Source organism: Hippocampus guttulatus, chromosome 16, assembly GCF_054856545.1.
Source record: "Hippocampus guttulatus isolate MCC_2025c chromosome 16, RoL_Hgut_1.0, whole genome shotgun sequence".
Lineage (NCBI taxonomy): Eukaryota > Metazoa > Chordata > Actinopteri > Syngnathiformes > Syngnathidae > Hippocampus > Hippocampus guttulatus.
The window spans coordinates 8,902,903-8,918,728 of record NC_141276.1 but is presented as its reverse complement, the minus strand read 5'-3'; the positions used below and the strand labels follow the sequence as shown (position 1 = coordinate 8,918,728).

Genomic DNA, 15,826 nt, shown 5'->3' with positions numbered 1-15,826 from the left:
TAGACTGCTTATTCCTCTGCCTCCATCTCTGACTGACACTGTAAATCTGAACCAATTTCAGACCCTAATCACCATTACAAACCGCTTCCACTGTCCATTTGTTACTCCGCTATTCCAATGCGCTTCCTAGATGGCTTCCGAAAGACCCGTTTAGAGGCGGGCATGGGTGGGGCGTGGGGGGCGGGGGGCCCTATGCTTTCGCCCTGGTTAAATGGCTCATGACTGGCCCTCTTTTCCCAGAGAAATGGCTGCGAGGGGATGGTGGGGGTGGGGGGGGGGTGACAGTGGAAACAAAAGGGGCCCTTGAATAATCCCCCCCAAAATAGAGCTGGATTGAGGAAAGTGATTGATAAATGAATAAATATTAGCTTTAAAGTGTGATATTCTGTGAGATGACAGACAGGCCCCATTGGCGGCGTTAGCTGGAGGGGGGGGGGTCCCCTTTGAATAACAATCAATGTTACACCTCCAAAACATTTCCTCAGACCCTCGCTTTTCCTTTTTCTTTCTTTCTTTTTTTTTTTTTAGCCCCGGTTTTTATCTACTCAGTCGACCGTGCAGCACCAGCGTGGCAACTGGAGGATATTATTTCTCTGTTGGCCACCGTCATATAACTCTGCTTAATATGCGCTCCATAATTTGAGAAAGTTGAATTATAACCCCCCCCCCCCAATATACTTTGCTTTATCTGTCTAACCTTCAACTTTGTTCAACTCTGAATCGGCGACTCGGAACGTGGACGCGGAACAGGTGAGAAAAAAGCCTAACATGTATTATTCATGGCCTCAAATCATCGGCGTTCAATTGAGGAGCTTTACTGTACCGTCAGAGAAGTGGCGAGTCGAGCCGTCAGTCTCCACGTCTAATTATCTGCTACACCTCGTATCCTCCGAGCGCACCGGAAACTCATTTTAATTGATATTGAGATGTTTATGCCCCTCGGAAAGTAATTAGGAGTTTCAATTAATCCTGTTTAATTTCTGGAAATCTTGCTTCTCCGTCCTTGAGCGTCCGATGAATTCCCTCGGACCTCCTACCCCGAATTAGTCGGCGTCCAATCGCAGATCCGCGGCTGACCCTGTCCGAGGCATTGCAAGTCCAATTAAAACAAACAAACAAACAAACTGAAAGTGCAAACTTTGTTCTTTGGTGGTTCTTGTCTCGGTGCCGCCGAATTGGGGAATTTCCATAATGTCTCCACAGGGTGCTTAAAAAAAGCTTTTAAGTTACCAACACATCTATAGCAATCAATTAAAAGAGTCTTTCCACAGAATTTGATGTCGCCCTCGGGATCAGAACGGCAATACGAGTCATTTAAAAGCAGGCCCTTTCCACTGACCCAATCCCACTCGCCGACTGCTCTTTGCATCCATTTGCTTGTTTAACACATTTGTAGTCGCGTGAAAAGTCAAGTATTTGCACCACCCGGAAACATGTTTGCACACTGTCAGCGTTTATCACGTTTATGTCGGGAACATGGCTGCCAATGAGGAATACAGAAAATGAAAAAAAGATGGCCAACGTTTGGGGTTGCTTTAAACTAAAAAGGGACAAAAAAAAAAAGTTTTGTGTCATTGTTGAAAAGCGGTGCTGGGGGAGCTTGAAAAGAAAATGTCCTCAACCCAAATCTTAATCAAGAAGATAAAGATTTGGTCGTCACAGTTTTAAATGTCATCAAATAATATAAATATCACAACGGGGCATTTCAGAGATAATTCATGCATTCATTTTCTTGTTCTCAAACCTAAAGTACCACAAAAAAAAAAAAAAAAGAACTACAAATAAAGTATCACTACCAGGCCCATCATGACTGTAGTGTAGTGGGTCTAAACGTTCTTGAAAATAATATCACTGCTAGTCACTGGAATAAACTTTGAACATTCACACTGAGTTTGAATATCGAAAAACATATTGCTCGGGTAATGCTAGAGAAAGCAATGACATGCGTACCACGCTTGAAAAAAAAAAAAACTTGTTCGCCACAATAGAAGATTATTTGACGCTATGATCTTTTTTTTTTTTTTTTTGTGGTGCGAGGCAAAAATAGAGGTCCTAGCCGGCTTCAGATATATGACGAAATTTCAAGCTTTGGCGCCACACTCCTTCACAAAGTTTTATAGAAATATATTTTATCGCCGCTCATAACCAGGTAGCTTTTGTACGAACCCCCACTAAACCGGCCGATCAAACATGATTCCTTCGTGATGAAAACGAAACGGCCCGCCACTTTATTTTGCCACCGGTGGTTCTCCTGAAAGCTCACGTGTGGATATACAATGCGCGAGCGTCTAAAGCTCCATTGTACAACCCAGAATAAATCCTCGTTTCTCATTGCTGCCCTTGCAGTGCTCTTTGCTCGCACAAGCAGTCACCTGCACGCCGAGGCAACAAAAGGCCTGCTTGAGGATTAGCGTGACATCATCTTAGCGCTGGTCTGCGAGGGAGAGGGGGGGAGGGGTGGCATGGCGCTGAATGGGCTTGAACCTGCTATGCCGCACGGAGATAACATTTGTCACCGGTGGCCTATTCATAGATTAGTGGACTGTTGCCTTTTCATCATATGAAATGGCTTTGGCACCGCCGCATGTTTATTTTACCCCCCCCCCCCCCCAAAAAAGGGTCGCCGCCAAGGACGAGGGGGAGCATCTTATTCTTTTCTTCGAGAGTGCCGACGTGTGTCACCTGGCCACCTCTGATGTCTCTGAGTGTGTGTGGCGGCTGTCAACGCGGAGGATTACCGACACATCCGACGCTGCTTCGTGGCGCTGGCGCAAGGCGATCCCGCGGGGAAGAAGCACAATGACCGCAGCTGCGCGATGGGACCGGACCTTCTTTTGCACGACACAACGTGGCCTGTAACCAATCAACCGCAGGTTCAAGTGCCCCAACTGGCATCACGAAATGAACGGAGACCATGAGGAGCCCCCATATTGGTGCACGCCCGAAGGAGACAAGCTTTAAGCCGTGCATTGTGGTGCACATGCCCCGACTCTCATGATATGGTCACATATACTGTATTGTCTGGGAGGACTGAGGGGTCTAAGGTTTGATTTCCCCTGGGCCTCAAATGTATCTGGGCACCTCTCACCTTGCATTGTGACAAGAGAACCCAAGGTTGGAGTCCCCCCCCCCACCGGACGTAGCGACATGCCCCTCTCTATTGTGACCGAAAGACTCCATGTCTGAGTTCTGTAACTGGCAGAGAGACATTCAGATTCCTGATTGTGACCAAAAGAAGCGAGTCGGGTCGATAGGCAAGGGCGGCTCCACATTGACCCGGGCGGAACTGTGGCCAAAGGGCCCGATTTTGGAGTCCGTCATTTGGCAGAGAGATATGGACGGCCCACATTGCAACCAAAAGACCTCAGGTTCGAGGCTTTTAATCGCAGAGGGATGTAGCCCAGGTATGATTTGCCCAACTGGAAAGGGTAGATAAGGGATGTCCGAGTCCGATCCTCGAGAGCCCCTATCCAGCCAGTTTTAGATGTCAGGATCATTATCAGGCTTCTGGAAAGTTTGCTGCGGTAGATGATATGCAAGGGCAGCCCGTACCTTTACCCAGCCTTGTAGCCATAGGACCCAATTTTTGAATCCTTCATTTGTCACTGAGATAAGTCTGGATGACCTGAATTGTCAAAAGACAACCAGGTTCGAGTTTTCAAACTGGCATAGGAATGTAGACCTGAATGTGCTGGGAACGAAGGACCCCATCTTCAAGTCCTCTAAATGGGTTGGGAAACATTCCATCTTGTGTCCAAAAGACAGCAAGTTTATGCTCTCTTGCACCGTCGTCTTGTATTTTGACCGAAAGGTCTAAGGAATCAGGTGCCCAACCGGCAAAGGTGAGACAACCCCCTCACCTTGCGTTGTGAGGAATTGATCCCGAAATTGTTATCAAGATATGGTTCCCCTGTATTGTGACTGTAAGAACTGAGGTTTGAGTCACCAAACCAGCAAAGATAGTATCCATCTTTGACGAACCCAACTGGTCTACAAATATGATCCAAAAGACAAATCTTAGGTTTGACTTTTCTGACTTCCAAAGGCAAAAAGACAAGACAAGACTCGACTCTACATTGTGACTAAACCATCCCACAACCGAGTCCCCCAAGTGGCCTTCACTGGTAACATCGGATTTCAACCAGCACCCTTGACTAAAGTCGACAGCAACAAAGTGCCCGTTTTTGACACAATGCGATCGGTTTGGCTGTGATTCGGGGAAAGCTCGGTGGGGTTAATCGTCACGCAAAGCGTGACATTCCTGAAGCAGCAAACTGCTCCGTCCGTGACAGCAAAGGCTCCTAATTGACTTTCTATTAGCGCTGCTTTCTTGTCTGACACATGGGACAATCTGACCAGACTGCCAGTCGGCGCCGCGTAACGACGTGTTAAAAGGTCATGATCGTTTCTCGTATTGGTGCGGGACGGCTTGATGAAAGGCGACGTGTGTGGAGCAACGTTAGCATAGACCCAGTACACCTTGTGTCTTTGAGTAGCTTTAAAATACTGAAAAAATATTCGTGAAATGTATGTAGAATATTCTTGAACCCTTTTAGGGACAGTGTGTACTACAGTGGACAGTTTATTAGGTTACAGTTGTACATGAAATAATTTAATCTCATGTCTTTTAGCTTGAAGATACTACGCGTAGCTCTATACCAGCTAGCGTGTTACCAAAATATAGATCCTTGTTCTAAATGGCGACATTAATACCTCTCCCCCCCGCAAAAAGCCACGAGTGAGTGGTTCTTTACCCATTTGAAATTTCATCATGCCGAACGGCCGCCACATTTCGCATTTATCGAAAACGTTTGCATCTCCCAAAAAAAGGGGGGCGCGGCGCCTAAATGAGATGTGACATTTGATTTGCGTGTGGCCAAGGAAGCAAATAATAAATAACAAACAATATGGGGCCGTCGTTCAATTGTCTGTTGCCTGTTGCCTGTTTGACACGTTGCCACCTGACTGGTTAGCGCATGTACAAAAAAGAGACCCACACTGGCCAAAACACACAGCGAATCACACGCGACAGGGACTTCTCGCCCGATAATTGATCCGCATTAAGTCTACGAGGGCGCGGCCTGCAGCGGCTGGGAGACGGCGACGCGTCATCAGGCAGCAGCGGCGGGACTATTTTCTTGCAGGGAAGATTACATCTTCAATTTTACCTGGGGTGTGTAGACCTCAGCGGGGCCCTGGCAGATATCTCGCTTATAAGTGGGGGCCTTACTTATTGCTCTTTCAAGTGCTGGATCTATCCATTCGCTCTAATTAAATTGCACTTTTTTTTAAAAATCTGATTCTTCTAATCCAGAGTGGAGTGTGTTGGGACTTGGATGATGTGATTTGAAAGGGAGTACTCTTGATTCCGTGAAGCGGCATTATCTCTTTCAGCTCTCCACGACTGAAATAAATTTGAAAATGAGGTTTGTGTACTTAAGCACCTTGACCCAAGATCTTTGGTGTTCCGAGCAGAGTGCCGAAGTTGTCAGAGAAAGTCCCCAAATCCATAATCGGTGTTTGAGATCTTTTTTTTTTTTTTAAACAGAAATGGAATTTTTAGAGAGGGAGACTTAACCTGTGTCCACAGCACATTTTATTGATTTTCTTTTTTTTTTTCCCCCCCCGAGCAAACATTGCCTTATCTTGCTTCATGTGCGCCAGATTAAAAAGAAGAAGAGAGAGAAGAAAAATTGTAATTCCAAGTTTTCACTGAGAGTCATCAGGGTAAATAACATTTGAAAAAGGCAAATAACATAAATAAAATCTGTGAGTTTGCTATCTGAGAATCCACTTGGCTATAAATTAAGACCCCTCGTATTGGACCCGTCACCATACCAGCACCAGTCAAGCACAACACAAGCGGTTTTGCTCTTAAAGCTCCAGTTTGGGACAGAGATGTGATAACGCCTGTCCCAGACAAGCATCTTGAGACAAGCTTCTTACCTAACTGAGTTATTACCATCATGATCACACTTACCACAGTCGAGCCCCTTTTTCACCCCACATGGCTCCAACTCCCCCAAACTCGGGCTGAGTGATTCTGAAAAATAATTGAATTGCAACTTTTACGCTCAATATTGTGATTGTGATTTCATGTGTGATCATTATTTTTTTTCCGAGGTACACTCCGCATGTATTTTTTTAAATTCTACTACATTGCGAAATGGATTTGAATTCAATTAATTGTGAAGCTGCAGGGCGTCCGGGCCCTTAGAGATAAGGTGAGAAGCTCGGTCATCTGAGAGGGGCTCAGAGTCGAGCCACTTCTCCTCCATGCCGAGAGGAGCCACATGAGGTGGCTCGGGCATCTGATTAGGATGCCTCCCTGGTGAGGTGTTCCGGGCATGTCCCACCGGCAGGACGACCCAGGACATTCTGGAGAGACTCTGCCTACCAGTTGGCCTGGGAACGCCTTTGGATTCCCCGGGAAGCGCTGGAAGAAGTGGCTCGGGAGAGGGAAGTCTGGGCTTCCCTGCTAAAGCTGCTGCCCCCGCGACCCGACTCTGGATGAGCGGTAGAAAATGGATGGATGGATGGACGCAAGGAAGACCAAAGATTTTATTTTGGTGCCGTGACAACTGCCAACACACCCAAACCAACAAAGTCCTTCGACTAATGTGAACGGTGGAGAAAACAAAAAGCCATGGAAGGAATTGTGCCTCCACCACGCCAGTGGGGGTGGGTGCGGGGGGGGGGAGGCTGAAACAATGAATATATTTTAGGCAATTACCTCCGAGAGCAGAGTTCCATAATTTAGGTCTGCCGAGATAAAAGTAATCCACAACAGAAACTAAAGAGCTGATCTCATAATGGATATTTTAATCAAGTCCCTGGAAAAAGAAAGGAGAGCCTATTAAATTCCAATTTTAATTTATGAATAAAGAAGTGATTTTGCAGCGGCGGCGACAATTACCGAAAGCCTTCTGCAAGATCATGTACCGGATTACACATTAAACTTAAATAACTTTGTAAGTGTGCTGCTTATTCTTATCATTATTATTATTTTTTTTTTAATATATATTCTCTTATTGAAAAAAAAGAGAGAATATGTTGACCCTTTGGAAATGGACTGAAGGAAAGAACGTCACTCCCTCTCTTATCAATATTTCATCGAGACTTAAGGGACTCAATAAGCTATAAGATGAAGTGTTGTCACTATGGTAACAACACACCCGGAATATTTACATCTGTCCCTCATGGGAGGGTTACCATCCCCGACAGGAATATCACAAAGAACCAATTGTCTGGTGCACCTTATTAGTGTCCCCGATGTGGAATCTTCGCCTTTTGCAAAGTGTAACCGCATTCAGGCATCAAATGAACAATTTATTCCTTCATTTGCACGGCTGTGATCGAATCCGTTTGGGTGTATTACAGCACAAACGGGCCATCTAAGTAAACAAACAAAGCGACGGGGTGAGAAGCGCATAGGAACCCCCCACCGCCCCTGTGGGTTGTCTCTCCATAGTGACAGGTTGTGATCACAGATGTCCCAGTGGTAAGCTCTCTGGCGGCGTTTGGACACCTTTATATTTCCAAGGGCAAACGCGAAAGACTTTCAAGGTGCATTTTGCAAGCTTTTATCCTCGCACCTTGCAACTGCTTGAAATGACATATTTCCAGACCATATCGAAAAACAAATGTTGCAATATGCATGCCTGCCACTTACTTCAGCAGCTTGGCTCATAGTGGACCATTCTTCAAAAAAGGAGGCTCCAAGCTGGCACTTTGCCACTCCCAGTTGGAGTTTCTTGTCACACTGAACATAAAACAAACAAAAAAAAGAATTACACAACGTGTATTTAAAACAACGGCTATGTCTTATGGAAAAAGCCCACTTAGCTTCATGCTAACAGACAATACAAAGCTCCATTAACATGCTAACGTTTAGGAGCGATAGTAAGGATTTCAGAAGTAACGGATATTTCAACACAAACGGTGGAGCAACACCTATAGCCAGCGAATATAAGAATCCTCACAGGCAGATATTATTTCTCCGCTATGAAAAATGAAAAATATTACAGTGAATTTCGGTCATTGCCAGTGCTGAAAAGCTCCACTTTACAGTAAGAGTGAGCGAGTGTAAAAGAATGGATGGAATTTTCACTCACGGAGGTAGCACTTCACTACCAACTACTGTCCACATCACATCACATTGTTAGTGCAGCAGATTTGTTCATGTGGTGCATGCAGCTGACAATTCCTATCTTGCTGTCACTTTTATAAGAAATTTGATATATTTCTCCATCAAACTGTATGAAATGGTATGGCCGCGTCGTCTGCTAAACTCATAATTCAAATCTTTTGTTTTGGAGTCAGACAAGCCGTGAGGCAGCACTATTCACACAGTATATAAATAATGCGGATGGATGCTATTCTCGTATGTGGTGCCTGATACGGACAGATTCTCCAAAATCCAAAAATTTCTAAGTATTTCTACATTTCTCCATTCAAGCAGGCATCAATTTCTGTCAAATGGCTTGTTGTCATTGCAGGCCCTTTAGTCACCAATCGAGCACGTTTGCTAGCACCTACGGGAACGCTGCTTTATGTTCTGTGCTACCTGCTGCGAAGCTGACAGATTTACGAGGTGGGAAAGGAAAAAGAATACACGATGCTATTGACCTCCAAAGCATTTATCCTAGGGAAACAAAAAAGCAGTAACAAAGGCTTTAGAGAGCTGGGGGGGGGGGGGGGGGGGGTGTTTGCGTGTCGATGCGAGGCCAAGAGGGACTCGAAGGCTGACAGAACGGAAAGTATTGAGGTTACCCCGACGGCCAGCGAAATCGGGGCGATTTAAACGAGCTCATCTTTGGAAGGCGGTCGCGTATAGCCCCCCCCCCCCCCCCCCCCCACATCCACCTTTTTTTTCCGGAGACAATAGCCACATTAACGTCCTGTTCTCTTGGCCGAGCCCGAGCCATATCCCGCCGTGATTGGGTCGGGATGGGAAGAATCTCATTGCAGTCGCATCGCCATCCCATCACATCACATTGGCATATGCGGCTCACTGCGCGTCCACTTTTGGGCCAAATTGAAGAGGCTGCGCCCGAGCAAAATAAATAGACGCTTGAATAGCAATGGCCCCCGCCGCTGAACCTTCCATCAGTGGGAATCTAACAGCCGCGCCGCTTTGGAGAATTTCAGTTTAGCTTCCGATTACAGCATGTCCCGGCATTTTATTCCCTACATCTCTATGCTTCATAGCCTTCAAACACTTGCCGGTAACTGCCTATTATCCGACAGTTCCACTCCACTGACCCTGCCAATAAAACTTTTCATATCCTTATAAATGAACTCAATTGCCGCGTTCTAAACATTGACACCGCACTAACAGATCATCTCCACACCTCGGAATTGGCTAAATTTCTTTTTCCTTATGAATATATAGGAGGAGATTAGAGCCATGATAGCTTTTCAGATTGCCGCACAACGGCGGAATTAGTTTAGCGAGCGTTTACAGACCAAATTGGAGCCATTAAATAGCGGATTGAATTGATGGCACATTCATTGTCTCCCCAACAGTATCGCTGTAAAATCAATTAGCCGTCACTTTTTCTCCCCCCCCCCAATTCTCAATAAGGTCTGATTGTCGGCTGCGGGTGAATAAAGAAGACCCTGACAGCCCCTCGGAGCAGAACTCGGCGTGAAAACAAATCAGCCGGGCGGCTGCGAGAGGGGGGGGGGGGGTGAGCTGTAATTGTGGGGGGGGGGGGGGGGGAGAAAAAAGAAAATTTAACTGTCATCAAAAGGGCATTGTGCATAGGATGGGCCATTAGTTCAAAAATGTAGCACATTGCAGAGATGTTGCGCGCATGCAAATCTTTTCATGAAATAATCTCTCATGGCCCGAATGAAAAGATGCTTATTGAATCTTTATTATTGTTGCAGAAATGTTCATTCGCGGCCACCGGTGTCCTCCTCCGTGTCCGCCTGTTCGATCGACTATTTGGTCAGATTTTCAGGCCAAATGCAAAAATACACGAGCAAAAAGTATGCGCGCCACTTCCAAGAAAGTTTGGGAAGTTTGGCATTGCTGGAGGAAAGTCTCGGGTGCGAATCCACATAACGCTGTCTTTCAGAGCATTTTTGCGCAATGCGTGGCGATACTGACTCAACAACATTTTCGTGACGCTGCTCATTCTGCTTGTAAACACTCCACTCGCGAAATGTCACGGAGCACTTTGTTTGGCTGAGTTTTCCGACGTCATTCTCTTTCCGTGTCATAGCCGAATCCTGTTTGAGAAACACAAAGCGAGTAACGTATGTAACACAAGGCCCCCGCCATCGTGATTGAATACGTCGCCACGGAAGTGCATGAATGTTTTTTGTTTATAAAAGATTTTCTTTTGCCCGTCCGCTGCTCGCTCTCGCAAATAAAGCGCCGTTATGTCAATTTGCCGGAGGCGCTGATAAGTGTCCTCTGAGATCAGGACTTTCCATCTAATATTTCCCCACTAATGAAATCAAACAGGGCCTGCTGCTACCCCCCGTTCCCCCTTCCCCCTTCCCCTCCGCCACCAGCCCATCACAAAAGCTTTGGAGCAATATCTGCCGCAATGCGACCTTGACATCTGAACTCCCTGCGCCCTCCTCTGTCTGTCTCGTGTAACTTGAACATGCATATAAACACGCGTCACTTACGTCACGAAGCTAGCGTAACTTTGACTTTGTTACAGCACAGGACTCAATCTCAGGAAGCCCCGTGTCCAAAGTCGGAGGTGCAACCTACTGAGCAACACAACATGTTGTTTCTTCTTATTGTCAGAGTGGCACTTACGGGAGACATGTCATCGTGACATTTTAGTTTAAATTTAAAGTAAATGTCACAAAGTTAAATACACGATACTGTATACGTCTCCTGCTCTTATAAGGCTTTGTTGTGACTAAATAAGTGTTGCAAAAAACTCGGAAGCTAATCCTTTGCTGGGCCCCGTATTTTGAAACAGTAATGCATGCTTTCGTCACATCCCGGCTGGATTACTGTAATGCACTTTATTTTGGAGTCAGCCAATCCTCCATGAAGTCTCTCCAGTAGGTCCATAATACTGCTGCTCGCCTCTTGACTGGTATTCGTAAGAGGGAGCACATAACTCCTACTCTGACATTCCTTCAGTGGCTCACTCTACTAAGCTAGAGTTCTTTTTAAGATCCTATTATTTGTTTTCAAATCTTTAAAAGGCCTTGTTCCACCTTACCACTCCGAGCTCCTCCGCCGCTACGCATCTGGCCGGCGGTTTTAGTTTTTCCTGTTTTTGTGCTTTCTACTGCCTTTCTTATTAATTGATTGTTTTGTTGTTTGCTGTTGTATAATTTATTTTTGCTCCATGCACAGCACTTTATATAGAATGGCAGTTGTTTTAAAGTGCCCTATAAATACGGTTGAGGGTTGCGACCTCAACTTCAGAGGTTCCATTATACATGGAACTCTATCATGTACTTTGTGTAAATATAAAATTTAAAAAAAAGGGCCTGCCACAGTATTTGACCTAGAATTGGATAATCACAGAAGAAAAATGCTACAACTCTTGCTTTTCATCCAAAATATGCATGAATGGATGTGTTAGAAGACCAAAGCCAATAAAAAAAAATCCATTCTCAATAATCTCCTGCCAAAGGGAAGTGATTATGTGCAGCTGAAATGCAAACCATGCCGAGTGTGTGATTAAAAAAAAAAAAAAAAACGGCATTTACAGGTATTAAATTTACTGTCAAGGCCACACACGGCTGTAATTTCTATGAAAAATAATGATACTTCATCCCCTCCCTGCAACCTTTGTATTGGCAGCGGGCTGCTTCAATCTGCGCACAAAGTGAAAGCTTTCAGATGCTCGCGTGAAAGCGACGTTATTGCCGCGTGCCATCCACACTTCACCTTCCGATGCTCATATGCCGCCTAAATACTTTGGATTTCATGAATGCGAATGGTTGCGCACAATGGGCGAGGATCTAGTCTATAGCCATCTGATGCCATGCCTATTACAGACCCGCCCCCCCCGACTTAGAAAAAAAAAATAATGAAGATCCGAACCGGCAGCCGTTTGCTCGATGTTTGGTAAGATCAAAGAAAGAATCAACTGCTGTGTGGATGTGCGTGTGTGGTGCACCAATAGATGCTCATCTCCAATCATGATTGGATATTCAGCGGTCAAAAAAAGTTCATTTGATCATGACAGGAGCAGCCGAAAAGGGAAGCGGTCATGATGATGACACGGCTAAAATAAAAATCTATCTTAAAAGGTAAGGGATGCTGTTTTAAAAATTTTTTTTTTAAGGACGTTGCTAAACTAAACTATCGTGCCAAAGACAAAAGGTAGGCAGAGCTGCAATGAATCGAAGCGCTGTATTCGCTAATCGAGCAGGATCTTAGGAGGCGTGTCAAGTCACTCATTTACACGAGAAAGGACCGCCCTCGCACAAGGGGGTCATTTTAGCCATACAAAAAATAAAATGGGAGTTGGAGTATTTCAACAAAATATGGAAGTAGGGGACGTTCGATAATCTTTTTTCAGACTCTGTGACTACTCACTGATATATATATTTTTCTGACACAGATGATGAGTCAGCGATATATCCAACTGTCCCAGTATTGCACCAACTACTACTGAGGAGGACGTCCTCAATGCTCGATTTTTATTTTTTTTGTATTATTTTTGTTTTAGGTATTGGTGACTGGTATTGACAGCCACCAAGAGTACCCGATACTTTAACCCTTTCGTGCACCCTGTAACCTGTCCGCTGTAGTAACCGCTGTCCCTGAAAGGGTTGAAACGGGTATCGGACCCCTGGTGTCGCCCATCACCATATGGATGCCATTAAAACACCTGGGAACTGTTTAAATTATTTTTTGCATATTTGGTGTTTGAGCCGAACGATTTAGAACAATAATCCAATTGCGATGTCGATTTGAATGTGTTTAATTGCTCAGCCTTACGAAGGTTCCATGATGGTAAAGTTTTTGTTTTTTTTGTCTGTGGGAAAACCTCGGAGGCCCCTCTCTCATTGACAAGGGCGGGGCCTCCTTGGCAAAGCAGACACATGATGTTTGGGGGGAGCAGGTGGGGCGGCGCTCCGCGTCGGGTCCACAGGTGCGGAACAGATGCCTCCGAGGCGGAGCGAGAGCGCCAGTCATCCCGGAACGCCGGGACACTCTCCGGCTTCAGACCCAAGCGCATCTGCTTGGCCCGGCGTGGTAATTAAACACGCTGTCTGACGGTCACGTGACGGGCGCCGGGGAAACAAACGCTTGCTTTTCGCCATCCCTTTGAATGACACCGAGTCACAAGGTCACACGTAGAGGGCATCGAGTGAAATATAGAACGATATGCCGGCCAATTGGTGTCATAACTGCCATTTGGAGGATTTGTAATTACGCTGCGGCTGTCAGATAAGAAGGAAGCCGGGGCAGCTAATGGAAATGTGTTTGGAGAGGAGCGGCTTCCTAATAAGTCATTTTGCCTAATAAACTAGAACCGATTTAATCTGCACCTTATCGGGCCAAGATTTCACCACTTTCCTTTTTAATTGGCTATTTTGTAATCCCGATTCCCAACAGTGGCGCCGGCCCGCTTGGCTCTCCCGAGAGCTGCCCGTGAAATCAGTTTGCAACAGCGTGTCAATCTCATTCCGGAGTGGCCATCTGGCCAGCGGAGCCCAGCGCGGGGTCTCGGCGAGGCAATCGGCCGCACCCTTGCACAATGCCTTCATGCAAATTTGACAGAGATATAACCGAGACAGAGATGGAATCTTTCAACTTGGGTCCAATCGGGAATGGCGGCACGTCAGCCTCGCATTTAGGAGGTTTTGGGTTTTGAATCTCGGTCTACTTGGTTTGGTTTCATTTTGTTTCCACGCGTTTAGGAGATTTTGACAGACTAGACTCGAGTTCACCTTCGACACTAATGAGGCACTAAAGAAAACGGATGCATGGCTAATCCAGAATTGTGTCTTGAAACAACCTGCCCTTGCATTTAATGTTCTGTTCGGCCAAATTTTATTTATTTATTTATTTTAAGAAATCTGAGTTCATGGCAGGACAAACAAACACAATCTATTGAGCACGACGAGTGCGCAGACGCATGTAGACTCGGCTCCGTTTAACCGACTTGAATTAATGAATTAATTAGATTTTAATTAAACACCACACTGGCTGGAATCAAGTCATTACGCTTTCATTTGTTTCCGCTGTTCCTTAATGAATCTTATTGGCTGTAATAATGAATCCATCCAAAGCCCAGTCCAAACATATTTCCCAGGAACTTGGGCGAGAACCTTGTTGTCGAGATGTACAAATAAAGGAGTGTAAATTCCCTCTATTCATTAGACGGCGTCATCCGGGAACACGGATGGAATTCCGGGATCCTTGAAGGAATATTGCTCTGGGTCCTGCTTAATTAATTCATACACCCCACTAAGTTTTTTACGCGCCTTTCTGGCTGCGAGCCTCTAATATCCTCCTAACTCTTAACGGCACTGTAGTGGCTTTGGATTATTAAAACACTTAAGCGGACATTAAATCAGCCTTTTTATTTATCTAATCACGCAGAGGCCTCACCTGAATATTTGAAACGGAGAAGGACGGCTAATTGGGCTTACTTTCTTTTTTTTGGGGATCTGATGAGTTCGCTCATATAATTGCAATCCAACATGGAGCCTAAATCTTGGCCCAAAGATTTATTGTAACTTAACTGTCCAAAAACGAAAGTTTGTATTCAAAACACTCAAAGTATGTAATATCTGTGTACATGTTTACATATATTGTTATATAGTAGTAGTTATATAGTAATAGTAATCACTTTTGTTGTCAAATAAACACATACGTTATATCAATATACATACTGTATATATTTAAAAAAATCATTCATCCTCACTATCCTGTGAAAAGCACGTACGTCCATTTTTGTCATTAAAAAAAAACATTACGCTAATGGTGTATGGCTACTGGATTGTTTTAATCCGAAATCTGTTTACAAAAAATATGAAAATTAAAAAGCAGTAATTAATTGAACCCTTTCATGCACCAATACTGATAACCTGTATCCTGATGACATGATTGGCGGGCCACTGTAGTAACCGCTGTTCCTGAAATGGTTAATAAAAATTTATTTTGAAAAAAAAGGCAGATTTTAAGAAGAAAATCCTACTAAATTCTAAAAAAGAAAATAAAAACAAAAAAACCAAAGGGATGATCATACAAATGATAGGCGGACATTTTTTGTACACGATGCCGTATTTTGTTTTCCACCCCATAACATTTTCAACTTTTATTTGCTTTCTTTAGCTGCGGGTCATCTTAGGTATACAGTTTGCGTTTGTTGGCTACTTCAATTAAACTCGGATGACATTCTGGAATCCATTTGCGGCAATCAAAAATAAAAAAATTAAACTAAAACTAAAAGTTTTTCTCATTTTTTTATCTCAATGTGCAAACTGTTTTTTAAAATGGCCTCCAGTCGATATTTGGCCATTTGCATTCATTAACATCCCCCAGTGGTTTGCTTAATGGTGACTGAGGATGAGTGCAAGTGCAAGTGAACTCTGCGTCTGCGTGTGCGTGTGCGTGTGTGTGTGTGTGTGTGTGTGTGTATATGCGCGTGTGCGTATTCACATACATTTCACAGAGCTGCTGTCTATTGTGTTGTCGGCCCCCTTTGTCATTTGCACAATGGCGGCGTGCTCATTGCTGACGCATTGGCAGCCACCAAAGGGGTGTGCATTGTTATGGAAATGAATATTAATGAACTTCCTTCATGAAGTCAGCGGCGATGCCGATAGGGAAGGCCACGCTCTTTTGTAACATCACGCTTTTTAAAGGCACTTAGTG

At 44.8% G+C, this 15,826-nt stretch overlaps 1 protein-coding gene across 2 annotated transcripts in view; it reads right to left on the bottom strand.

Moving 5' to 3' along the window:
* Positions 1-15,826, bottom strand: part of micall2a (mical-like 2a) — an 89,480-nt gene that overhangs the window by 17,326 nt on the left and 56,328 nt on the right. For both annotated transcript variants that reach the window (XR_015103259.1, XR_015103260.1), the window contains 2 exons: positions 7,673-7,762; positions 5,981-6,043 (listed from right to left, as the gene is read on the bottom strand). The gene's annotated coding sequence lies outside the window, so the exon portion shown is untranslated. The remainder of the gene's footprint in view (positions 1-5,980; positions 6,044-7,672; positions 7,763-15,826) is intronic.